Source organism: Rhinolophus hipposideros (genome assembly GCF_964194185.1).
Source record: "Rhinolophus hipposideros genome assembly, chromosome: 6".
NCBI classification, from domain to species: domain Eukaryota; kingdom Metazoa; phylum Chordata; class Mammalia; order Chiroptera; family Rhinolophidae; genus Rhinolophus; species Rhinolophus hipposideros.
In genome coordinates, this window is record NC_138052.1 from 70088443 (window position 1) to 70115187 (window position 26745).

The window sequence follows — 26745 nt, forward strand, 5'->3', positions numbered from 1 at the left end:
ACCATTATGTTCAAGATGCTATTGAATTCATTTTCTCCTTTCTTTATCCTTTCCAAAGTTCTGACAATTATTTCACTATCCCTCTTTCTCATTCAACACTACTCAAGGCCGCTCTCCCACCTCAAAAACCCTAAACCTCCTCCAAAAAAGAAACAAACAGGAAACAGTTTTTTAAATTTACTTTCTTATTTACCTGAATTTGCAGGCCCTGGTCTTACATTTAGAGTCAAGCAGCCCTGTTGCATTATCATTTGTAATCCCTTTAGATTTTTTCTCAACATCTCAATGCAATTCTCTCATAAATCCTCTTCTTTGCTGACCAGGTGCTGTGTGGTTGCTGATTTTGCAAGATATGTGCTAATGTAAAGTAGGTCTCCTTTGAGTCTCTTTATCACTTGGTTGCTCTCTGCTCCACCTTCTCCATATTTATGTCCTTATCAGAGCTGCACACAGTATTTCAAATGAGCCTCAGTGTTCTTCCCGCCAGGCAAGAATATCAACTGTAATCCAATAGCCTATCTCAAAATTGGTTTGGGGGATTCTTTTTTTTTTTTTTTTTTTTTTCACTGTGGCTAAAATACCTTGCCTTGTCAATGCCAGAATATATTTTTGCAGATTAGGGTTTTTACAAAGAATGGTGTCAAATTCTTTCTGGAAAGGTGTTTAAATTATTTGGAGAGGCTGCTTCAGCCATTGACATTTTCCTTTTCCATTTAACCTCAGGTGTGTAGAACAGTGTCCCCATTGAAAATTTGTGTTGATTTCTTTGTAATTAAATATAACTTTTTAAGCGATTCTTACATTCAAGCTGTGGCTTAGAGCTTTAAAACACTCTTCTCCTGCTGTTGAAATCATGAAGTCCATGGGCTCCCCGATCCTTTCTAAAAGCCTCTCTTAGCAGAGGAGAAGGCTTCACAGCTTCTGTCCTATTCAGCTGTTGCCACTGATAATTTCAAAGACATATTCACAGATTCTGCTCTGCATCAAGCAGCTGTTATGTGGTTACTGAGTGTTTGTGTGAGAGTCTGTGGTTCTATATCTCCTTTCAAGTTTCCACTTGCATGTAGGATTGTTTGTTTGAGAAAGGTTTTGTGCTTTCCCCCCAGTGCAGCTTGTTTCCTGTTTTCCTTGGGAGGGCTCTGTACTGTAATTATTTTTCCATTCCAAGTTCCTTCTAGGCTGATTCACTTAACTGTTTGGATGCTTTCTCTGTGTGTATATTTGCATTTCTGCAACACAGTTTTGGCATTTATTTCATATGGGTAGAGCACACTTTACTTCTGCTTATCCGTAGCATGTCTCTGTACTCAGTTTATCTGTGCACATGCCACATCCTTCCAGACCTAAGACCGGAAACCTCAGGGTTGCTTCTCTGGTGCTTGGATTGATGTCAAGATGATTTATAAAGCACTCTCATCCCGGTGCCATGGGCAAATGATACCATCAGTTTAGCAGCTTCTGAGCTGCTTACCTGGACATGCCTGTTGATTAAGGCCACTACCAGATGTAGCTCATCGCACGTGTTCCATCCAGCAAGCCCTGGCTTCCAAGCCAGTCATTTAGGATGAACATCATTTCAGTCATCATCGCACGATGTGCCTTTGGCACTTTTTTGATTCACATTCATAGACTGCAGTCACCCGTAATTAAATCCTGTCGCTGTTGCATGAATTATTTTATCTAGTCATATTTAATTCACCTCCTTCTTTTGGAAGTCTCCAGTGAGCTTCAGGCCTCATCCTAGAGACATTTCGTCTAGTATGAAGTTAGAGCTAGATTGATTACACATTCTGGCCTGTGAATACTTTGTGTTAGTCCTCATGCCGGGAATAAAAAGCCACCTATTACCAAGCTAGTTTTCTCCTGTCTTTCTTTAGTGGGACCCAGGGTTTTTCAGATTACTGCAATCCACCTGAAGATGGTAAGTGTTTCTCTAGACCAGTGGTCTCAACTGGAATGATTTTGTTCCACAGGGACATTTGGTAATTTCTGGAGACATTTTTGGTTGTTTACAAGTAGGAGTGCGATGATACTGGCATCTTGCATATGACAGCTCCTCACAACAAATAATTATTCACCCTCAAATGTCAATAGTCTTAAGGCTAAGAAACCCTGCAAGAGGCCATATGATTCTAGATGTACTTAAATATGGTAATAATATATCTCTACATGTACCTTCATAGGTCCCTGATACTGGTTCTCTGGGTTCAGGAACCATCTGACTATTCTTTGATAACATATATATTTTTTCAACTCCAGTTTTTACGATTATGCATTTGAATGGTTGAAGTTGTGTGTGCAGAGCCCAAATTTGCTATTAATCCTTGCTACCTTCTTAATTTAGTTAAACATGATTCTTTTGACCAGAAAAGAAAATATAGCCAGCCAGTGTACATTTCATTCATTCACAAATATTTTTTGAGTGCTTATTATGATAGGCACTATGCGATGTGCTGGAGAATAGCAATGAACAAAATTAACATGGTGCGTGTTTTTGTTTGTTTGTTTTATGCAATGTTGAAACTTACAGTCTAGTCAGACAGACTGACAAAACTGAGAAAAGTATTATGAAGAAAACAGAGTGTGGTAATACAGAATGATGGGAAGGAAGAAGGAGGAATGGGAACTCCTATCTTAATTTAGATAGGAGGTCAGAGGAGACTTCCCTGAGGAGGTGACATTCTGGCCAAGGAAGATGCAGTCATGCAGAAGCAGAGGTAAAAGGGAGAACATTTGAGAAAGATCCTAGGCCAGAAAGAGCTTGGTGTGTGGAAGGGACTAGTGTAGCCATCCCACAGTAAGCAAAGGGGAAATGGGACTCTCCAAGGGCAGAAAGAAAGAGGAGGGCTACCCCATGCAGATCGTTTCAAACCATGGAAAACAGTGGATTTCATTCAAAATGATTTGGGGCCATTTTTACCTCCATAATCTCTATCAGTCCTTCCTCACCTCATTCTTTAATTGCTGTTTTCACAATACTGTGTAGATGATACACGATAGTCCCTCTCCCAATCTTTACAGAAACTCTGAAGCTGCCAAAGCATGGGAGGCTTTTGCAGGGCAGTAATCTCATCTGATTAGCATTTTTGAAAGATCATTCTAGTTGGCGCAAGGAAAACAGGGAGAAGAGAGAAGACAAGGGAGACGCTAGAATTGGCTGTTGCAGTGGTCTAGGTTTGGGCTAGTCTGTGGCAGTGGGGATGGAGAGGAAAAGGTGGCTTTGAGAGATCTAACTAAATGTTTTGCTTACAGATTAAATTTGGAGGGTCAAGGAAAGGAAGGAATCATAGTAATGCCTGTATTATAAAACTACTCAATGAAGGGGATAAAAGAATTTTGAGTCACCTATTGACCATAAATATCAGTCCAGAAGCCCCCTAAATCCTCACTTCTGGATCTCCCAAGTCAGTTATGTCTGATGGTGGAGAAGAAGAGAGGAAGTAGGAATTAATTTTGTTATTAACTGTGACCAAGGGTCCTTCACTAACCTAAGCTAGGGAGGTAGTACACAAGGAGGCAAGAGGTAAAGAGGGTGTGGTAGAAGAGTTGTTAGTAAAAGCCATGCAGAAGACAAGAATGCAGTTCTCCTCATCAGAGAGACTTGACTGGCCCCCAGTGGACAGCCCCTTTCTAAGATTTAGCCTACGAAGGAGACATCCAGGGAGAGACAGTAAGCTGGGGGCAGAGACTGGCCCTATCTGCCATCATTCCAAAGAGGAAAGCCACAGGAACAACTCATTTCTCTCTCTTGCCATGGTAGTGGGACAGTCCTACCTCTACTCTTTCTAGAACAGTTGGCATGTATCTCAGTCAGAAGCCACAGAAAAACTTAATGCAGATCATTCCATTTATAATCCCATTCCCCATAATTTAAGCAAGCCAACAATGGGACAGAGCTCTCTCTAAAATATAAATTCTCCTGTATTCAGAGACCAGGTTTTCTTGGCCTCAATGGTCTAGAATACATCAACTTAGAGCAAAAGAGAACCTACTTCAATCACAGAGCTCTGAGCTGTGGGGAGTCAGCTATTATGTTCTTTGGGTAATCTAAACATGACCTTTCCAAATGTTTTCATCTAGAGAAAATGGTTTCAATCTCTTTCTCCAGAGGAACATAGTCCTTTTATTATTTTCTTTATTGCTTCTGAGATGTGTAAGGTTTCCTATGTGCTCAAAGTTGTTCTTTGGAAATCAAGTCAGACCATTTCCATTGGTGTTCCATACTGTACTTCCAAATGAGTTCTTTGGAAAACAACCAAAACTATTGCCCTGGATACCTCTCTTTATTTCTCTCTCTCTATAGCACTATTAATATGGGCAAATATGAAAATATACTTCTCTTAATCGGTACACAGAGTATATAGGTAAAGTGGAATAAAAAAGTGCTTTTTAAAACTTCAACAATCTGAAGTCACTCTATTTCTAAGGGACTGGACGATTTTTCTGGGTGTAGAGTGCCCTCTATTTACTTGAAAGATACATGTCCCTTTTATCCTCCCATTTGGCCCCTCTCGACACCCCTCAGTTTGGAAAGTCCAGGAAGAGAGCACTCAGCTGCTCTCCAACAGAAATGAGGGCAACAGAAAAGGGGAAAAGAGGGCCCAAGAAATGTCAACTGTGAAAAAGCACTCGTGGTAGGGTGCTGGTGGTGGTGACTAAAGGACTTGCAAGGACAGGAATGTTTAATATTGAAATTTAAAGCAGTTTCTTTCCTAGTGCCGTAAACACTGTTGCTTCCCTGTTGTGGCCTCTTCTCCATTCCAACCAAGGCTCTAACAATTCAACAAAGTCGGCTCCATTCTCAAATGCCTGGTTGAGTGATGCTTGGGGCCAATGAGAAAGATCTAGCCCAATTTCTCATCTGGGTCATGTTGGAGCAGAAAGTTAAGAACAGCAGCATGAGAAGAGATGTGAATGAGATTAAGAATCTGCAGGAGCAGAAAATTATAGCCAGAAGCTCTCTTGAGAAACGAAGACACTAGGAATTCACAAACACTCTGAGGAAGGCATTGGACTTGTGCAGGAAAGGGAGTTCTTCTCAACTATCTGTAAATCTGAAAGAATGGGTACCTCGGCTGATATCTGAGTGACTTAACATTCAAATGATTGTGAGGTAGGACCAGATATCTCCAGAAGGCACACATAACTTGACAGGTGAAACACATCTGAGTCATTCATTCATTATTCAACAAATATAGAGAAAATGCCATGTGCTGGACCCAGTGGCATATGATCATGAATAGGACAGACATGGCCCCTGACTTTATGGAGTTTACATTAGTGTGGGAGGAGTGAGGGAAAAGATGAGTAGAGATGAAAAACATTTAACCAAACAAATGGTCCAAATAATGATAGTTTCTATTCAATGTTAATAATGGGAGTATTATAGTCAAAACTACCAAGCAGAGCTACTTTAGGTAGGGTAGTCAATGAGGTCTCTTGAAAAAATGACATTTAAGCTAAGAAAAGATCCACCATCCACAAAGCAAAGCAAGAACACTCTAGGCAAAAGTATCAGTGAGTGAAAAAGCTCTGAGGTAGAAAGAGATTGGATATTTCCAGGAATTCGTGGAAGACCAATGACTAAAACTTAATGAGAATGTTTTATAGCATTATGAAAGGAGGTCAACGTGTTAGACATTGGCCATTCAAAGCTTTGTAGGCCAAAGAATGGAGTTTATATTTCTTTTTAAGTCTGATGGGAAGCCTGAAGGATTTCAAACAAAGGAGTGACATCATCTGATGCTGTAAAGAGAACAGATTGGTAAGGAGCAATAGTGGAAGCAGCAAGACAAAAAGAAAGGTATTTCATACATCCAGGTGAGATGACCAGAATGGTGGCTCTGAGATGGAGAAGTATGACTAATGGGGAGTATGGTTTGGAAGTTTTGTTAATCAGACTGGCTGATGGATTGGATGGGGGCCATGAGAAAAATTAAGAAAATCACTCATTCAGCAAATATATACTGAGTGTCAAATATATACTATGTGTCAGTCACTGTTCTAGTTTTTTGGGATACATCAACAATGAAAGTGACAAAGATCCCTTCCATTGTGGAGCTTACATTCAACAGGAATCACTAGCTTGAGCAACTAACTGGTAGAATTGTTGTTGTTGTTGTTCTTCTTCTTCTTTTCTTTTTTTGGTTGAGGAAAGCTGAGGAAGAAAGAGGACTTTAAGGTAATGAAAAGTTCCATTTTGGCCATTTGAAAATACCTATGAGACACCCAATGGAGAATTCTAGTAGTAAGTTGAGTCTGGATTTCAAAAGAGAGGTCTGAGGAGTATTTATGAATTGAGCAGTAATCAGCACGTGAATGGAATTTAAAGAAATCTAAACCCATGAGAAAAGATAAGGCACATCTGGCCCTTGACGATAGAGTGTAAAAAAATGATAATAATAAAATAAAGAAAGAAAAGAAGGCCCTGGGCTCATCAGTAAGCAGCTCCAGTATTTAAGGGTTGGATAGAAGACAGTGTGCTAACAAAGGAGCCAGAGAGAGGGTGATTAGTGAGCAGGAAAGGAAACTAGGAAACAGTTGGTGTTATGGACATCAAGAAAGGAAAAGTTTAAAAGAAGGACAGTGGTCAACTTCACTGAAAGCTGATTCTAAGTCAAGTAAGATGAAGACAAAAATCGTGCCCCTAGATTGTCAACATGGAGATCAGTGGTGGTCTTGGTAACAACAGTGTCGGCAGAGAGAAGGGGATGGAAGCCAGATTGGGTTGTGTTGTGGAGGGAACCGGAGTGAGCGCGTGGAGACAGAGTACTGACAATCCTTCTAAGAGCTTCTGAGACATGGGGTAGTAGTTGTAAGGCAACGTGGGGTGAAGGGAGGGTCTCTGTTTTGTTTTGTTTACTAAATGGGAGATGATAAAGTATGTTTCTATGTTGTTGGGAATGATCCAGGACAGAGGGAAGCATTGATACTAAAGAGGAGATAATTGAAGGAGATAGAAAAAGGACTGGGATTGAAGCCCAAGCAGCGGGCCAGCTTTCAGGGGCTCCTTGCACTGTGGCAGGAGAAGGAAGACGATAAGGCAGAGGCAGATCTCACCAAGTTTGTCTTACTGAGGAAGCGAGTCAGGATCAGAAGCAAGTTCTATATTTCTGCTGCTCTAAGGCCTCCAATGTTAACTGAACCCAGTGTGGCACTGCTCCTCAGGCCACTGCTCATGTCACCAGCCAGGAGGCTGATGAGGAGAGAATAGGGGGTTTGAACTGCAAACAGATGCAATAGCCAAGAAGAAAGGTTTTGGGGTTTCAGTCTCTTCATTTAGTCTCACATCCTGCTCTGATTTAGGAGAAGATTTTAATCACTATGAGGTGTTTCAGAGGGCCCTTGGAATCAGGGGACATTCAGCCACCAGGACTGCATGTTTCCACAGCTGTGGACTTACTGACACCCTGGCCTGGCCAGACCCAGGTCATCGGGGCTGAGGGATCGCTTAGCCAACAAGTCGTATTTTGTAATAGGAGAAATGAATGCCTGCCTCCACACGTCTCTCTGAGGCAGGGAGAACTTGCTGGGGGCCCAGCAGCTGTCTGAGAAAGAACAGTTTGTGGCTGGTAAGAAAAGAATTGGATGAGAGGGTAGGGCTCAACCAGAGAGTCAAGAATAGCAACAGAGAAGGAATTTGTTGCTGGGAGCAGTGGGGCTGGGCAAGGAATATTAGATAACAGCAGATTTTCCTGGGCAGGTTTTCCAGGTGCTTCAGTGTTTTCAGTAGGGAAGAAGGGAAGATGGAAGGAAATTATAGCTTGTGTACTTGAATGGGCCAGAACTAATCTAGAATTTAATGTATGCTATCTAACTTAAGTCTCACAGAAATTCTCTGAGGCATTTCCTCCTCCTCTCCATTTTACAGGTAGGCAAACTGAGGCTCAGAAAGTTACTATGTTTGAGACTATATCATTAGTAAACAGCAGATCTGGAGTTGTAACCAGGATTTACCCAGCTGCAAACCCCATGCATTTGTCAGAATGGTGCTCTGCTATTCTGGGCCTTCAGTGAGTGATAACTGGTGGAAAGGGGAGATCAGTGAGAGTTGTTCAGGTGAAAGAGTTACTAGGTGAGATAAGTTAGTGCCAGGATCCAGCCCAAGTGGCCGCTTTACTTGTGCTCAAGAGATTTGCTTTGCCATCTTTTCTTCCCGGGGCTACTGTGTGACAGTGTCCAGAAGACTTTCTTCGACGGGCTCCCAGGAAGTCCTTGACTTTGAGGAAGGAAGAGGACAGACTCTCATAAAGGAGACTCATCTATGAAAAACAGATCCCGCGCTCCTGACTTTTTTCCCCTCTCCCTATTTCAACCCCTTCTCCCTCCCCAACTCTGCCACAGTGGGCTGATAGGATTTAGACCCGCCCTCCCCTCACAGACTGGGTTCAAGCCCTCCCAAGACCCATTACACCAACCAAACTTCATGGGAGTTACCCATGCAGAGCACATCCTCAGTGTTTACATGTTGAATAGTTTATGATTTGCTCTACATCTGATCAGGCAGAGTCAACTAGCAAAACTGCTGACGCGTGGAAACTTCACAGCCTTTCCAGGCATAATAACGGCTACAGCTACAGCTCATTCAAAGAGAGAAACAGCCTTTGATGAGCAGTGCAAGGACAAATTAAGATGTGACTCTCTCCCAGTATCTAGATAGTAGCCTTTTGCTGCTGGCTTTATTTGTAAAGAAATGGGGCTGGGGAGCTGGGGAGGCTTCTGCCACACCCTCCTAAACAGCAGCAGAAGCTCCAGGATGTAAAGGTGGGGATCCTGCCCAGGACATTTCACTGTATCAGAAGCAATAAAAGGCTGTCGCTAAGGCAACTCTTTCTGTTATCGCTTCTCTTCCAACTTGTGACAGAGTCGGCTAATTGTTCCTAAGTTTCCATTATCTACTACTTCTTTTAATAATAGAATCCTTAATTTTTATGGAGTAGGGGATCCTGCTTGGCTGGAATAAATTCTATATTTCTAGCCTCTTGCAGTGGATGTGGCCATGTGTCTAAGTTCTAGACAATGAGATAAAAGAACGGCCCTGTATGACTTCTAAGAAATAGTCTTATAGGATATTAAATAGCCTTGTATACTTCATTTCTCTTCTTCCCTGATGACTGGAGCTTGAGCTTAAACTATGAGGTGGAAACTATTATTCAGAAATACAGAATGAAGGATGCCTGGCCCCTAAAGATTGTGGCATCAAGATTGCAGCCCGGACTGCCACTATAGAAGCCATTGATATGTTTTGGCATTTGTAATCAAACCCAGTCTATTTCAGGTAACCTTCAAATGCCCCTAATGGCCACTGGAGAACAACATATCTCACTAAAATAGCCTTACCAAGAGTGGGAGAGGCAACCCGCTTTGCATTGTTAGGAGCAGTGATTTCAGGGGCATTAAAAAGCTCTGCTATCTTTAACAACTCTCTACCATCTGTCAGCTAGTGTGGAAAATCCCACTTAGTTTCATGTCTTTAGTTCAGTGATGTTCAAGTTTTCTACTGTTTGCAGGTCTCTGATCAAACTTTATGCCTACATTTCTAAGTCCTGCAGGACAGCTCCACATGGGATTCTCACCAGCTTTTCCACGGTGACACATCTAAAACCAAACTTCATTCTCTTTCTCCAAACAACCCTAGACTTGGGAGAGAGGAACTCCTGCGTTGGATGTCAGGCTTTAGGGGGCCCCCATTCCCACCCTTCCCAGTTGTGCCAGTCCCCACAGGGCAAGAAGTCCATGGCCCAGGGAGACATCCCCACCTAAAGCCCACATCTCTGTTTTTGGACCCCATCCACCTGGGTACCCAGGACCCCAGAATTCCCTGTTTAGGTAGCCTCAGGCTGCTTCCAGGGCCTCTGTCACCTTCTCTGGGTTTGTCATACAACCAGGAAAAAGGAAGATGTTTTTAGGGAGTATGGATGAAATTTGGATGTGAGGGCTGAGATGTCCACTCATGTCCTTGCAAGACCCCTCCCCACACTTACACCTGGAGCAAAGCCAGCTCAGAAAGACAGTGGGTTGTGTGGCAGGTTGGGGCCAAGGATTGGGGCCTAATTCTCACCTGCCCTTATGTTCTGACATAAAACTCTGAGGAGCCCAATAAATTAAAATTTCAATCTGGACTTCAAGAACACTATGAAGATATACTTGCTAAGCAGGAGAACAGAACATGTTTTATTTAGCAGTCATTGGCTTAATGTATAACTTTAAAATATTTAGACATACTGTAAATGGACCTCCACTTGTACTTCCATCTAAGGCCCGGGTACCCCCCATGACACAGCCTGGGACATAAGGGTTTGTTGCCCCAGGGAAGGCATGAGGAATACCAAGTAATCTAGGGGTGGGAGTAGACCAGTCAGATGTTCCAGCCGGGTAAGCAGGAGGGAGTGCCAGAGCACAGGGCAAAATGGAGTCAGGGGACTGCTTCTGCTAGAAAGAGCAAACCAGGTGAGATGACCAGGGGTGAAACAAAACTGAAGCAGGGGATACTGGATCCAGAAATTCTGGGCTGGAGGAGTGGGATGCAAAGGAGCTTCTAATCGCAAAGGATGAAGCCAGGGTCCATCAAAGCTGGAATAAGGGAAGGCAAAGGCCAGAAGCTCAGGGCCCTGCTTGCTTCTATTGCTCTGTGTTTGCATCTTGTCTGTCTCAGCATAGCTGGCTTACCAGCTGTCTGGGGCCCAGGACATGAAGAAGAAGAATAACTGCAGATGAGTTCAATGGGAACCATGCTAGTGGGTGGGGAAGAGCAGTGGGGATACAGGCAGCAGGTTTTACCACAGTCAGAGAGGTAGTGGTACTATGTATTTAGGTAATCTTATTTACCAAGGCATCCAGCCTCTGGGAAAAGGAGCTGGGAGGAACTGGAAGGGTGTCAGGGTCCCAGTCAAGGACACGGGGGGGGGGGGTGTCAGGGAAGGAGTCCAGTACCAGCAAGTCGACTGAGGCAGAACATCAGTTGCATAGACTTTGCCAGTGTAACAGAGAGAGGGAGAAGCTGAGGATAACTGTCCGATAGAGAGCAATGCTAGTTCCGGGCAGAGCTACAGCCATAGCAATTACTCATTGTCTGTGTCTATTGTTACCAGTAGAATGGTTGAATGATTGGATGGTATTCATGTCATGTTCATTTTAAAACATCTTTTGTTGTCACCCCTGGTTGCCAATACAATCTCTTCTCTGGCCATGGCTTGCTTTTGAAGATGAAGGGAGGGAGTTGGCCCCAGGGATTCCAATAACTAAAGGCTGAGGCATGTGCTGAACCAATGGGATATGGAGTCCATGCCTCCTCCTTCTAAAGCACACTCCAGGTGTCCAGGACCCGGAAGTCCGTGCCCAGATGGCCTTTGCAAACCTTTACCTACATCTGTCTGTCTCAGTGTGGACTGCACTCTCCCAGTGCATTGCTCAGTCTGACCGGTGGCCGAAAAGGCTGACAACATTTGTGAGAAGTGTGGAGGGAGCGTGGACATGGGACCAAGGTGTCCACATGTGTGATCTTGTGACCCCTCATAGATCAGAACAGAAAAGAAAGCGTGGGCCTGGGGTCACCAGGTCCTGGGGAGGAACTCTGAGAAGTCGGAGGAATTACAAACTTGAAACTAGTCTTCAAGGTCAATGTTGCTGAAAGTAACTAAAACAAATCTCATTTAAAATGGAGTCGGGAACGCTGAAGGGAGAGCTCTCACACACTGCGCACAGACCTCGAACACACCACAGCAGGAGAAAGGAAGAACTTGTCCTCGGTGGCAAAACACTGTGCTAATCACCTGAACCTTTTTCACTGGTTGCCTTCTGGTTTGGGCTCCTGGTTACAGCCCAACCAATGGGGAACTGCCACACTCGGTCAATGAGAAGCCATGGCAACTGTGAACTCTTCAGAAACAGCCCCCTCACCCCACTTCCTCTTTTTTCTCTATAAGAGCCAGCCCATCTCCTCTGTTCCTCAAACTTGCTTATGGTTTGCCATAGTTTGTGAAAGTATATTTGTCAAGATGGGAGGAGATAATACATTTTACTTAACCACATCAGTAGCTTCCTTGATACTTTAAACATATTTATACATCGGGTACGTGGATTTCTATTTGTCCTCATGCTCCAGGCCCTACAAATGTTGGGAGGTATGTATAAAAGGAGTGTTAATGCATTTGCTAGAAATGCATCCTGCAGGCATAGAAATGATCTAATGATCTAATCTAACGGATCAATGCACTACACGCTAGAAAGCCTCCCACAGCATGGTGAGAGGTGAGAGGGAAGTTCTGAACAGAAGGTGGCGATGGGCCCCAGGGAGGGCCCAAGTCCCATCTGCCCAGCAGGCAGAGCACAAGACATGGAGGGCTGTGCGTCAGTGGTGTTTCACATTGTTTACTCCTCTCCTTGGTAAGCACTGCAGTTACTACTTCACTGACATATTACTGTGTATAGGTGAAATTTTATCTTTAGAGGAAACATGTTAAAGCACCTGATAATGCTGATATGTGTAGACTATCTTACAGTTTTCACAATCCCTTCAAAGGCATTGCCTTGTTCCCCGAGAGGGTAGTCAGGGCAGGTTTCATTATTCCCATTAGCTGATGGGAAAACTGAGGCTTAGTGAGATTAATTAACGCCAAGATCTCACAGCAAATAGAGGGAAGGGTCTAGACAGGAAGCCAAGCCTTTTAAATCTGAGTTTAGTACCCTTTTCACTTCACCCAGGCCCAGTTTACTTCAGAAACAGAAATGCCAAAAGGAAACTAGCATTTCTTTTCTGAAAGAGCCTGTGAACAGTATTTGGTCAATGGTTGGCATGTCTCTTTATGAGACTTTAGTTCTGTTTGGTTAATGATATTTAACCACTCATACCTTGCAGTCAGATGACATAATGGGGAGAAATTCATAGGGGTCAACTAACAACAGGTAAGGTGATAAAATCTCAAAATTTTAAGGGAGCACGACTGATCCATTAGGTAAGGTTTCATAAGCCAAAGGTAAAATTAAAGTTAGAGAAACTGCCTAAAAATGTCAGGTAGGTTCAATGGACCATGAAGTTTCTTTTTCTCAGGCAAGTTTCAGGCTCTGATAACGTAGAAAGATTGCAAACTTCATGTGTGACAGTTGGATGTATAAAAAAAGTCAGTAACCAGAGTGTCCAGAGTTCCCTTGGATAAGCTGGTATCTTTGATGTCTCCAGTGAGCCAGATAATAAAATCTCCTGCGGTGCTGACCAGGGGCTTTCACACGGGCACTCATGGTGCTGAGGTGCCTGTCACTAGGTGCCATGGAATGAATGTATCAGTTAAGCTGGGCTATGTCACAAACCACCCCCCAAACTTAGTGGATTCAATCAACAATCGTTGATTAGCTCCAATTCTGGAAGTTGGCCATTTGGGCTGGACTCCCATGGACAATTCTGCTGGTCTTCCCCAGGCTTACTTGTGTGTTTGCACTCAGCCTGTGGGTGGGCTGGGTGACTGCAGCCTATATCCACCTTCTCTCACCCCTTAGGAGGCTAGTTCAAGCTTGCTTACATGGTTTCCAAGCAACAATTCTGAACCCCAATGTACAAGCACATTTCAAGCTTCTCTTTGCATCTTGTTTACTAATATCCCATTAGCAAAAACAAGTCACAGGACCAAGTGTTAACGGTAGGAATTCAAAGAAATTGTGGCTTTTTTATTTTCAAATCTACTGCATTCTTCACTGGCCCCCAAAAGTCTCATGTCATTATGACATCAAACTTGAAGTCCAGGATTTCATTATCAAAATGCAGACGAGATGCTTCCTATAATCTCATCCAGTGCATCTCTTCTTGATCTGGAGACTTACGAACTAAAAATACAATTATCTCCATCCCCTTCCTCTACTCACACACACCCTATATGAATAGTGAGACAGGGAAAGGATACATCAAGCACTCTAATTTATAAAGGGGAAGAATGGGAGGTATAGAGCAGTCACCGGTAGTGATGATTCTGAAGTCCAGCTGGTCACATGCTGCCTGGTCCCCCTTCTCTGGAGACAACAAATGTTCTTGGTTAGGGCCCGGTTCTGCTCCCTGAGAGTGGTTTTTTCCATCCATTGTTCTGCCTTCTCCTTGGAAGTACTCACCAATCCGTTGTCTTCTACCAGTTTCTATGAGGAAACAAGATACATTTAGAAAAGATCCTTGTCCTGAAGAGGCTTAACATGTAGATCATACAAAAGCCACAGGTAGTTAATATTAAAGGTTTTAATATTAACCTACAGATGCAAAGTATTCTACAAGGCCAGAAGCTCAAGACAGATTAGGGTCCAATGCCATGTTAGTGATCTCTCAGGTGGACGAGACAACCTAAAATAGGTGAACACGTTCCATCCTGGTGTTTTCACTAAAACCTTGCAGGTGGATACATGGTTTTAGTTTTTAATAACATGTATTAGTTTTCTAGATCACACGTCTAATTTTTATAACATTCTTATTCACTGTCAACAAATTATTTGAGGGATTCTCAAGCTGTCCCCTCTCTCCCTGCCCCCAGATTCCAGTTTTGTATTCTTGAAATTTTTATTCATTGAAAGTATGAAGATACCGCAAAAGAGCTAATTAATTGATCCTTATATTTTAAACCGTGTTTCATATTAAGATACCCTAATGCAATGGTTCTCAGAGATACCATCCCCTAAGGGCCATTGGGGAATATGGAGAAGAATTTATAGTTGCCCCATGATTGAGGGGTGCAATTGCCTTTCATTAGATGTCAGGGATTCTGTCCCTTTTGCAATAGAGAGGACAATTTTGTATAGTGAATAATTGATGCACGATATATATGGCTTCTAAATGTCCCATAAAACATCCGTGCATGTAGAAAAACTGTTTATAATTATCTAAGCCTAAAGCCTAATTCTGTTTTTATATAACAACAGATTACGTGGGATAACGTTTAAATATACACTGAATTTTCCATGAGTGCAACTACTATCCTAGTGGAAAGACTATACTTTGTTGGGAATTTAATAAGAGTGGTTAGCCACTTCAGAAAATTGTATCGCTAAGAGTAGTACTGCGTGGAGCACTGGAGTTGCCAAGATGGTATCAATACTGGTTGGTATTTTTAGCTGTTGCAATCATAGTAATTCTACATACAGGTGCAAACACCTGACTTCTTCATCCTGCCTTCTAATACAGCCATGTCTGAGCTTCTACAAATTGAAATATGTATTATTTAATTATAAATTTCTGTCCTCTTATTTCTCCTTAAAATTATAGCTATGGCATTATATTGATTTTTTTAAAGTTACGTGTGAAGATAAGATATATTATCTGTGATTCTAATCTCAAGATAGCAAAGACGGTGTTATAAAATACTTTCTGCAAAAGGAGACATTGGGTCTGATAACATTTAGAGGCACTGCCCTAATAAAAACGTATCAGGTTAGAATATCTCTCAGAGACCTAAGCGGCACAGTTTAAATGTGAGAGAGGCTACCCATTCTGTGAACTCATACCTGGGGTCACAGATAAACAGAAAGATAGATTTAACATTGGAAATGCTTCGAATCTAGAAGAGACCCTGATAGGTTTCTTAGCACACTACTGAACAATACAATTTTCTTTTTTTATAATTTAGGAAGATATTGTCTTATTAATTTTTATTTCATAATGTTTCAGAATTTACTCTATGTCTTTGTGTGCTCTTTAGATATTTCGGTCAATGGCCTTGGGTTCCAGGTGTATGGAAGCAACTGTCTTGCTCTCAGTTCCTTGACCTACTCTTCCAGACTCAGGCTTGGTGTTGGGGGTTGATGCAGTCTTCCCCAGGCCAGGAGGAACTGTGGTTTCCAGCAAGGCGCTTGTCTCTTACAGTGTTCCGAAAGAGGAAGAGCCAGTCTGATGCCTGGACGAGGCAACTCTGGCTCTGAAACTGGCTTGCTTCCAATCCTGGCCACCTCTTGTTTCCTGTGTTTGACCCACATTTGGGCCACATTCACTCTGCTGATGCAAACCATCACCAAGTTACAGTGTTTTGGTATCTCCTACTCAGAAAAGGAAAATTTGAGTAAATCCTCAGAGGAGACTGATGGTTTGTAATATCCCCAATTTAGACAAGAAGTAGAAACTTGGTTGTTTTTTAGTTCCAGAATCACTTGTTTGTCTCAATTTGTGTGAGTGAACCTTAAGCAATCTAGATTCCCAAACAACCCTTCCTTAGATTGGCCAGATTCGATCATGATGGATGGTGATTTATTTCCCCCCACAACAGAAAGAAGTTGGTCAATCTGTTCACCTAACCCCTTTTCATCAGGGTGGGTCCAACTGGAACATTTCACTCTGCTCTACTTTTAGACTTGCCAAGGCTTAGCAAAGCTTTTAATGTTTTGTAGATAGTAAATAAGCTATTTTACTTTTTATAACATCTTCCTTTTCCATCTCTGCAGGACCGATAGGAGCCATAAACTAACTTGCTGGCATCTTAGAAGAGAACTTCTTTCTTCTATCCTAAATTATGTTTGTGGGAGGTGGGTCTATATTACTTGGCTATAGAATCTTTCTTTTTCAAAACTTGGTTTGTTATACTTAGTAGGTATATTGTTATCCGTTGCTAATTTGGCACTCTCTATGCCATGTCAAGGTGAGCCAGGCAATGTTTTTAAAGCCGTGGAAATATTTGGGCTTCAAGAATGTACTATCGTTTTGGGAGGAAGAGACAATACTCCCAGCCACTGTTGGAAGTATGATGGCAGAGTATTAGAGAAATGCTTATCAGGCATGGACACTTGACCTCAGCTAAGCAAATCAGATTCTCTCTAGAATCTCCAGTTTAGGACTTTGAATGGAGACACGCAGAGATGAGATCACCTGGAGCGGACTCACATCGGTGGCAGCACTCTAGAGAGAAGTTCGGCAGATTCCTGCCGCTGAGGTTTCAGCCATCAGGCTTCGTTATTTACTTCTTCCTTGGATTTTGGGATCTGCCTCAGCATCCTTTCAATAAATTACCTTAAAAAAAACCACAAAAAGTCTTAGCTAGAGATTGTTTCTCTCACTTGCAACCAAAAGAATATTAACTAGTATACAGACTATGGCAGAGAATACCAAATGGAACAAAATGTCTGCCACACTTAATGATAGAGAAATAAAGACAGACAGCCTGGACAAAACAGGGCAGTGTTTTCGTCATGGACATACTGGCAACCTTGGTTTCCACTTTAAAAAGTAGGAAATATGACTGGTATAAGTACGCTTCCGAGGAAAACAGCATAACATATTTGAAAGCAGAAGTGTCTAGAAAGAGGTAACATGTTTGGTTATTAGTTGACATCTACATGTACAAACAGGATAAAGAAGAACATAATAGGGTATAGAGAGGAGAGGGATAAGAGAGGATTTGACAAGCCACTGTAAAATTAAAAATTAAAAAACACACTTTGCTTCACCCTGGAATGGCCCCTGATTTCTCCTGCTAACCCCAAATTCAACTTTCTCTCAGGAGGAAAGCAGCAACAGCATATTAATGAGAGTTCAAATTTACATTCTCATGATCAGTGAGAACAGCCTAATATACTCCTGATCACATTAGGTCACCTTCCTGTGTTGTTTGTTTGTTTTAAATGCAGCAGAAAACCTGCTTTGTCTACAGCTCTGGAGGTCACTGTCTCCAGAGGAGAAAGGACAGGGAGACTGAAGAGGACTCCTTGGCATGTATCACTTGGAAGGGTGCCTTTGCAGCTGTGAAGGGCATTTTGCCTTCCTAAACCTGATTACCAGGAGTCAGCTCTAGGAGAAAAAAATTGCCTGACTCCTGGTCCCCCGAAAGAAGTAACGTTTCTCCCGAGCCCAGACTCATGACATAAGAGTACCGCCACATAGATGCCATGGCAGTATTTATGATTTGCCAGGTGATCCATTTGGGTTTGAAAGTTTAATGTTTTCAGGTCAATAGGTGATAACTCTGATTAGATTTATGCATCCAATAATCAACCGGGAAATATTTCTGATTCAATAAGATACATTACACGACTGCATCCATTTCAGTAAGTAATGCCTCTGGATTTCTGTACAGTACTAGGGAATTCATCAATTTTTTTTTCAAGAGGGCTATATTTTTAGGACAGTATATTTATCTCAGAACAAAGACAGACGATTGCCTGTAATATAAGCTGGCTAAGTTAATCTGGTTTGTAAAGTGACGTAGTCATTTTGAGGTCTAATTCACGGATACCATTGGTAAAATCTGAAGTGAAATGAAGATGTTCAGAGTCTGATCAAATGAGGGATGAATCAATAAGAGCAAATGTGCTATTCAATAGTCCACTATATTCTGACCAGTTATAGTTTATATAATTTGGAGAAAACAAGCAGACACAGTAACAGCCTCAGTTAATGGGATGGTCATTTTATAATCGTTGGCGTGGGAAGAAATGCTTTTAACCTCAGTAGCTCCTTTAGCACCCAACTTTGGTAGGCAACATAGGAAAACCTTTACTAGAATTCACAGCCTGTGGATTCCCAGCCAACAGCCGTATCAAATTCAGAACTGCATCTTTTCTGAATGGTACCCATTACTGCTGGATTTCCACAAAAGTGCCAATGATATTTTCAGAGAAATACACGGGCAGATTCAAATTTTCAAAGGTCTCTATCTCTTTTTCTACTTAGATATGTTAAAACTTACACAATAGTGAGTCCACGCATAAGGATCCACTTTAGAGTTCTTTTGTCCTTTTCTAAAACAGAACCATAAGATTCTAACATGTATCAAGCTCTTCTCACAGGTGAAGCACTTTTTAAGAGCCTTGCATGCGTTATTTTATTCCTCATAGGGGTCCATTAAATGGGTGCTATCATCACCATCACCATTTTACAGCTGAGAGGAGAACTATCTTGTCTAGGGTCTCATAAATACTGGCAGAGCTGGGGGTTGAACTCTCCATTGGGAGCTGGGGACTGCACCCCTAAGAGTAGACTCCACTTTACTGCATGTTCTGCCCCGCAAACTATTATGGTCGATAAACAAGAAATCTCAAGTGTGCTTGAATTTCATGGGAAGTATCTATTACCAGAGGCCGCCGGGAAAAGCACATGTGTCAGAAACCTTGGAGTTGAACAATAACGCAGAGAATATTTTCTCTGAATGTCCCACACCTCTGTCCTCCTGTTTTACTGACTCTGTCTTAGTGACAGTTTTTTGCCTGCTTATATATATTTTTTGTCAAACAATATCTTTATTCTACCCTCACAGGAAAGTGCACAGATCTCAAGTGTACAGTTGGATGAATTTTGACAAATGTATGCACTTGTAGACCAATATACCAATCAAGTTATAGAACACTGCCATCACCCTAGAAAATTCTTATTCTAGAAAATTCTCTTCAATGCCTACAACTTCTTCCCTCAGACATCCAGTGTTCCAATTTCTCACTCCATATATTAATGTTGCCTGTTTATTGAACATGCTGCATGTAGTTTAAGGGTGCAGCTTCTTTCACTCAACAAATTCCTTTAGAGATTCATTCAGATTGTTGCATGTATCAGTAGTTTCCTCCTTTTTTATTATTATTAATAAGTACCATTCCATATGTGAATATGCCATAACTGGTTTATCCATCTTTTTGTTGATGGACAATTTGGTTGTTTCTAATTTTATGCTATAATAAGTAATACTGTAATAAAGATTCTTATTGAAATCTCTTTGGGGAGATATGTTTTCATTTCTTTGGGGTAAACATCTAAGAGTGGAATTGCTAGTTTATAAGGTTAGGTATATTGTGAACTTTATAAAAAAAGTCAAGTAATATTTTAAAGTTCTTGTATTATTTAACCTTTCCAACAGTCATGTATGAAAGATCGAATTGCTCCACATAATCCTCATACTCGATAAAGGAAAATAATTTTAAAAGTCTTGACCACTTCTGTCTCCTTAGTGTTGTGGTCATACTTTTGAGTAAAGTAAGTTGACTCTGGGCCATGTGAAAACAATGTTCACTCACTGCTTCCCTAAACTGATTTGAGAGCCAAACCAATAGTGAGGTAACTGCATTTCTGATGTCAGCTTTGCTTGCTTCTCTCTGAAATCCTGGCAGGAAAATGTAAGCTATTACCATCTTTAAGAGTCATGAAAATTAACAGTGGTTGAACAGTCTCTTACGCATGGTTGCAAGAAGAAATCCACTTAAGCTGAACTCATTAAAGAGAAGTTTATTGTCAGGATACGGAAGCATTTCAAGGTGCCCAGTTTTAGAAAGTATAGCCAAATTTTATGGAACCAAAAAGTTATCAGTAAAGTTCTCTTTTTTTCACTCACCCTCTTTCTCTCTGGCCCCATGGCCCCTGTCTGTGCTGTACCTATCTCATGCTTCTTCTTTGGAAAAACATCTCATTACAAATGTCCCTAAAACAGACTCCCATTTCTAAATTCAAATGGCATTGTAGTTTGCACATCTAAAACCAAGAGAGAGAATGTGATGGCCTCCAGTTTGGTGAGATTTCAACCTTAGTCCAATCAGTTCACACTGTCCAATAAGCAAGGATACATTCATTGTTCCAGTGTCCCTTTTCATCACGGCCAGACATCCTCTCTAAGAAGCAGGAATGGGCAGTAAGAAAATGATAGATAGGTGGGTAGAATGACAGTCATCTCCAATATAAGGTTTTGACAAGCTGATACTTATTTAATTTCTCCATTACTATTACCAACCATCAATAGCTAGCTTATCCTTATCTTTGGAATTTGGAACAGATTCACCAAAGAATAGACTACGCACTTATTTCCACCTGTCAAGAAAATGTTACTGTACATACACTTTAATTATAATTCCTTCTAAATTATTATATTTTATAGATGTTATGGAAAAATACAAAAATAGCTCATAGCCTTTAATAATAATTATATCTATTTTAGTAGGTGCTCTCAGTACCTTACAATGGTGTTCGATGAAGCCAGAAAGATAATTATCTGGGTTTATTTTTTGCCATTGCTAAAGTGTAAGGCTTTGATAAGAATCCTGAAAATGGTAATTCTTGATGAAACCAGTTGAGAAATGATGCCTCATTTTGAATATATATGTCCTCTTTCTGGTATGTGACATTAAATCATTTATTTAAAGATCAGCATTGAACTTTTTCCTTTAAAAATAAAAATCCTCACATTTTCAAAGTTAGAAAGTGGCTAAAGAGAGTTACTTTAATTCCTAAAAGTAAGACCTTACTAATTCCCTTTCAGTGCTAAAGGATTACCATAAAATTATCATAAAATCCTTCTTGATTTCATACACACACACACACACACACACACACAGAGAGAGAGAGAGAGAGAGAGAGAGAGAGAGAGAGAGAGAGAGAGAGAGAGAGAGAGAGAATTTAGAGTTGGCTCCTAACAAAAAATTATGTTTTTAAGAATTCTCAGTTATCTGGCTGTAAATTACCCATCTGTAATTATCTGTGGCAAATGGCTAACCCCAGGCTGATGCACCATTGCCAAATAGCAGACCTGGGCCATTTCTCCCATTATAAATTAGTGTGTGGTCAAGGATAGCAAATGACTTTGAATGTTAACCTAGGGAATGTGCAATTAGAAAGTCCTGGCTGCAAGGAAAGAAAGTAATTGATTGTGTTCCCAAACTAAAGAGCAAGGTGTTTTTGAATGGTCTTCTGTTGGGATTATCTCCACTGATGCAGATGATTGGTGGGCCTGCATCTCTGACAACGGTTCCTAAAACCAGGCAATTCGTTCTCCATAGCCTGCTTCTGTGCATATCCTAAGCACTATGCAGTCAAGAATTAGCTTTTCTTAAAAATGTGGGTATCAATAATTTTGTTAAATTTAAAAACTGATTTAATATCCTAAAAAGAAATCTTCTCGCACAGGAGAAAATGTCCTCCTAGTTAGTAGAATATTTTCAAAGTTCCCATTCCTTAACTCTGCATATTCTAGAGTGGGATGCCATGCAAAGAAAGGAGAGGAAAAGCAGATATGCTTGGACAGCCTCTGTTATTGCTCATACTCTGGCTTTTCTTGGATTCTTGGTGAAAGAATTCACTTTGATCAAATTCTTCAAAGCTTCCAATTATCTACAGGATAAGGATTATGGATCAATTTACCTTGATCATAATTTAGGGATTCTAAGTATTTAAAGATAATACCATAGAATGAATGAGAATAATTAATATTAATATTACATATTTATAGCACTTCCATTTTCAGAATGATTTTATATACATTATTGAATTCAATTTCCAAACACTTCTTTGTGATAGTCTAAGAACATAAGGATAATATGAAAATGTACTACTGACTTACTAATAGTATATACTTTGGTCTGTTTTGCCAGGATTCCATTTGTTCTCCAGCCAGTCCTTCTCACTGCTGCCTGATTCATTTTCCTAAAGAACACCTTTCATCCCTTCTCTCTTTTGTGCCTCACCTTTTATGGAGGGTAAAATCTGGATTTCTTGACCTGGAATTCTACCTGCCCCACATTTCTAATCTTATTTCTTCCTCAAACTCCTTTGAGGTGGCCTTGCTATTGCCCAGTTATTACCACTGATTGGATAATTTCTTTTTATATAAAATTTCTCCCTTTTCAACCTTCTGAATCAGTTAAAATCCTCATCTTCTTAATAGCTTTGGAGTAATATGTTTAATATTATTCTAAGGCTCATAAGTCAATACTCTTAAAGCTTTTATATAGCTTTTATAATTATAAAATACTTATTTTTCTTCCATTTAATATGTTTGAACCTGAATTTTATTCAGTAATAATGTCTCCATCCCTGCTTTGTTTATTTGTTTGTTGTGTTTTGTTTTGGTGTAATTTCCCCAGCTCTTTGCTTTAAAAAATTTAAGTAATTTGGTTTTAAGGTATTTTTTTCTCTCCCATTTTTACTTTCACTGTTGTACTTTCCCCCACTGCCTTGCTTTAACGCAATTTAAGACATAAGAATCTCTTTTAATTTAGGAATTTAACCTATTCATGTTTATTGAGATAATTAGGTTTGAACAAATCAGTTAGTCCTTGTAAAGTACTTAGAACAGTCCCTAGGACATGGATGTCCTGCATGTGTTTGATAAATCAACCATTAATCTTATCCCTGCCTTCTTTTATTGTGTTTTGTATTTGTAAGGCTTTCCTGTCTTTCTTTGGTTTTGCTTGTTTTCTTCTGTGTGTTGTTTTGGGTCCTTGTTTTTCACTTTCGCTGACAAGGTTTTCTTTTTCTCTATTATGATATTTGAAGTTCAAAATCTTATTTTTGTTGTCCCAGTATTCTCAGGTTTTCAATAAGTGTATTTAAACTTATATTTTTCTCTTGATATTGACATTTAATCTGTATCTAAAATCCCATTCCCCTCAAAACAAGGCAAATCTTTTCACTTAACTTTTCTATCCCATTTCCCTTTCCCAAGTTTTGTTGAAATTACTCTGAATTTTAAATTCTAATTATTATGTATTATTTTATATTACCTTTTCTGAAATATTGTTGTGTGTTTTATAGTCATATTACTAACAATTACTCAATTTTTAATTAAAACTCCTGTTAGTATCTATTTTTCCTTGAACTACACTTCTTTTTTTAAATCAGTTTGCCCTATTATATCTTCCAATAATTATTCTAGGAAGAATTCAGAAATGGTAAACTGAAACCTTGCATGTCCACACTTGCCTTCCCTCCACACAGATGTGAATGACAGCTTTGCTGAAGAAAGAATTCTAGGCTCAAAATAATTCCCTTCAGAACTTTGACGGCATCATTTCATTGTTTTCTAGTATCTTGTGCTGTAAATAAGATACAAATAAGATTCCTGCTGTTTGGTAGGTAGCCTACTTTTTTCTCTCTTGTGGTTTTTAGGTTTTTCTCTTTAATCTTAAAATTCAGAAAATTCATCATGATGTGTTTAAGTTTGTTTCTTTTAAAATTATTCCCACTCGGCACTCAGTGCTTTCTTTCAACCGGAAGATGTTTTAGTTCAGTGAAATTTTTTTACTGTCAAATTTATTTATTTTAAATGCAAAAGCAATACGTAATATATTGTTTTGCTTTTTTTATTGTGTTAAAACATATGTAACATACTTAACTATTTTGAAGTGTACAATCCAGTGGCATAAAGTACATTCACATTGTGGTATAACCATCACCACCATTCATCTCCAGAAGTTTTTCATCATCTCAAACTAAAACTCTATAACCATTCAGCAATAACTTCACACTTCCCCCTTTCTCCAACCCCTGGTAACCACTATTCTACTTTCTGTTTCTGCAAGTTTTATTACTCTAAATATCTTATATAAGTGAAATTATACAATATTTGCCCTTTTGTGGATGGCTTATTTCATTTAAGCATAGTTTTTTCAAGGTCTTTCCATGTTGTATCGTATGTCAGAATTTTCTTCCTTTTTAAGGCTAATATTCCATTGTATGGATATACTGTATTTTGTTAATCCATTCATCCATTGATGGACATTTGTGTTATTTCCACCTTTTGACTGTTGTGAATAATGCTTATGTGAATATCAGTGTACAAATATCTGTTGGAGTCCTTGTTTTTAATTCTTTTGGATATATACCTAAAAGGGGAATCCCTGGATCATCTGTTAATTCTATGTTTAATTATTTTGAGGAGCTACCACATTGTTTTCCACAGCAGCTGCACCATTTACAGTTTCACTAACAATGCATAAGAGTTCCAATTTCTCTACATTCTGGCCAACATTTATTATTTTCTGGTATTTCGCTAATAGCCATCCCAGTTGGTGTGAAGTGGTATCTCATTGTGCCTTTGATTTGCATTTCCCTAACAATTAGTGATGTTAAGCATTTTTTTATGCACTTACATAATTATTTATTTGATTAATTCCTTTTGGTTTTCTCTCCTTCTGGAACTCCAATTACATGAATGTTGGATCTCCTGTAACTGTCCTTTTTGTTTCTTAATTTGGCACCTATTTTCATCTCATTATTTTTTACTGCATTCTGGGGCATTTCCTTAGAAATTTTAATTTACTGTTTATCTTCTGCTGTGTAAATTCTGTTATTTGGGCCATCTGTTGTTTATTTTGGTGGTCATATTTTTAATTTCCAAAGGTTCTGATAGATTATTTTTCAGAGCCAGCTGTTCTTCTTTTGGATGTAACATGCTCTTGACTCTCTTTTTTCTTCTATTAACTCTGTTTCTTCTGGAATTCTATTCTGTGAGTTTGGTCCCTCTCTTGCATGTTATTCATTTTCCCCCCCAAATAATTGGTTGTTGGCTGTAATTTATTAATGGTCTATATTGACCTGGATTGTCAGCTGGAATGCATTTCTTCAGCCCAAGTGAATATCCCTGCTTCTCCATCAGTGACAACTTCTGAATATATCAATGTTTCTTTTGGCAATTGATAAGGGAAGCAGAGGGAATGATATATACATTGCTTGTTGTTTTTCCATTGGGGAGAAAATAGTGATTGTATATTACCTAGGGAGCTCCCTGTTTTTCTGCTCCCAACAACCACCCTGGGAATACTCTGTATCAGATTTTTCATTTATTCGGTCAATAAAAGACTGTATCCTGAGGAAAATAACAGCCTGCAATTCTGAAAGCAGGGGACTGTTGCAGCTGTTCTGTAGGCTTTTAGTTATTCACCCAGCCTACCACCCCATGGCCAGCTCCTTCTTTTAATTCCCACTGTCCTTGATCTTAGGATTCCAAGATTTTTCTGGAAAACTTTCTTCTTTCCTTTCTTTCATCCTTTCTCCTTTCCTTCCTTCCTTTATTTAAAAATTTTATTTTTGCATTTTTCTCTCTCTTTTTTCTAAGGAAGGAAACTCCTCTTCTTTCAACTACCTGGGGCTTCCAAGTTCTTCAACTTTGTGGGGATTTCCATTTGCTTTATATCTTCCAGGAATTCTTTGTTTTCCTGAAGTTACCCCTCTCTGTTTTTCAGTACTGCAGTTGGTCTGTTCTTCTTTTGATATTACTTATGACATTTTGATGGGATTTGGAAAGAAAAATATATCTTTCAGTTAAGAAAACTTATCTGCAGTTTACAGTTTAAACTTCATCCCTAAAATTTTGAAGTCATACTTAGGAATTCAAATTGTAGTGCTTCCACCCACAAAACCCTTCCTTACCACTTGGGCCAACAATCTTCCCTTCCATATAGGCCAGCACAGAGAAATTGTAACAGAGAGAAAAAAATGTTATTTAAAATCCATGGTAAGTTTAGTCATTTCTGCTCCCATTCTTAATACTTAATGATTGGTGTCAAAATTAATATTCCTGGGGGAAAGTATTTATAGTTACCCAGTTCTCTTGTAGAGACCAGTGAGAAAGTAGATGACCCATTGTCTAACAACTAGAGAGTCTTTGGATGTGCCAGGGGAGGCCTGGGGCTGATTTAAGGAGAGCTGAATTGCTTTGCATAATAACATGAGACAAATTACTGGCGAGGAATGAGAAAAGGAGAGTGCTAAAACATACACCAAGATGCTGGGGCCTAAATTGCTGGAAATAGCTAAAGTTACTTTTAAAAATATAAAAACAGATTTTTTTTTTAATCCGTTAACTCTTCTGTGATGTGAGTTTCTTTCTTTTCTCCAAAGTTTTATATACTCAGATATGTCTTTTTTTTTTTAAGGGAAATATTGCTGGTTTGGTTCAAAGCAGAGAAAAAGCAGCAATTGTGTGGCAGAAATAAAAGTGAAAATAAGATTTCAGGGGTGGCAAATACTAAGATTCAAAAGTGACCTTGAATATGAAAGCTTCTGGGATTCTTCAGGAAATTTTGGGAGGAAAAGAAATGTGA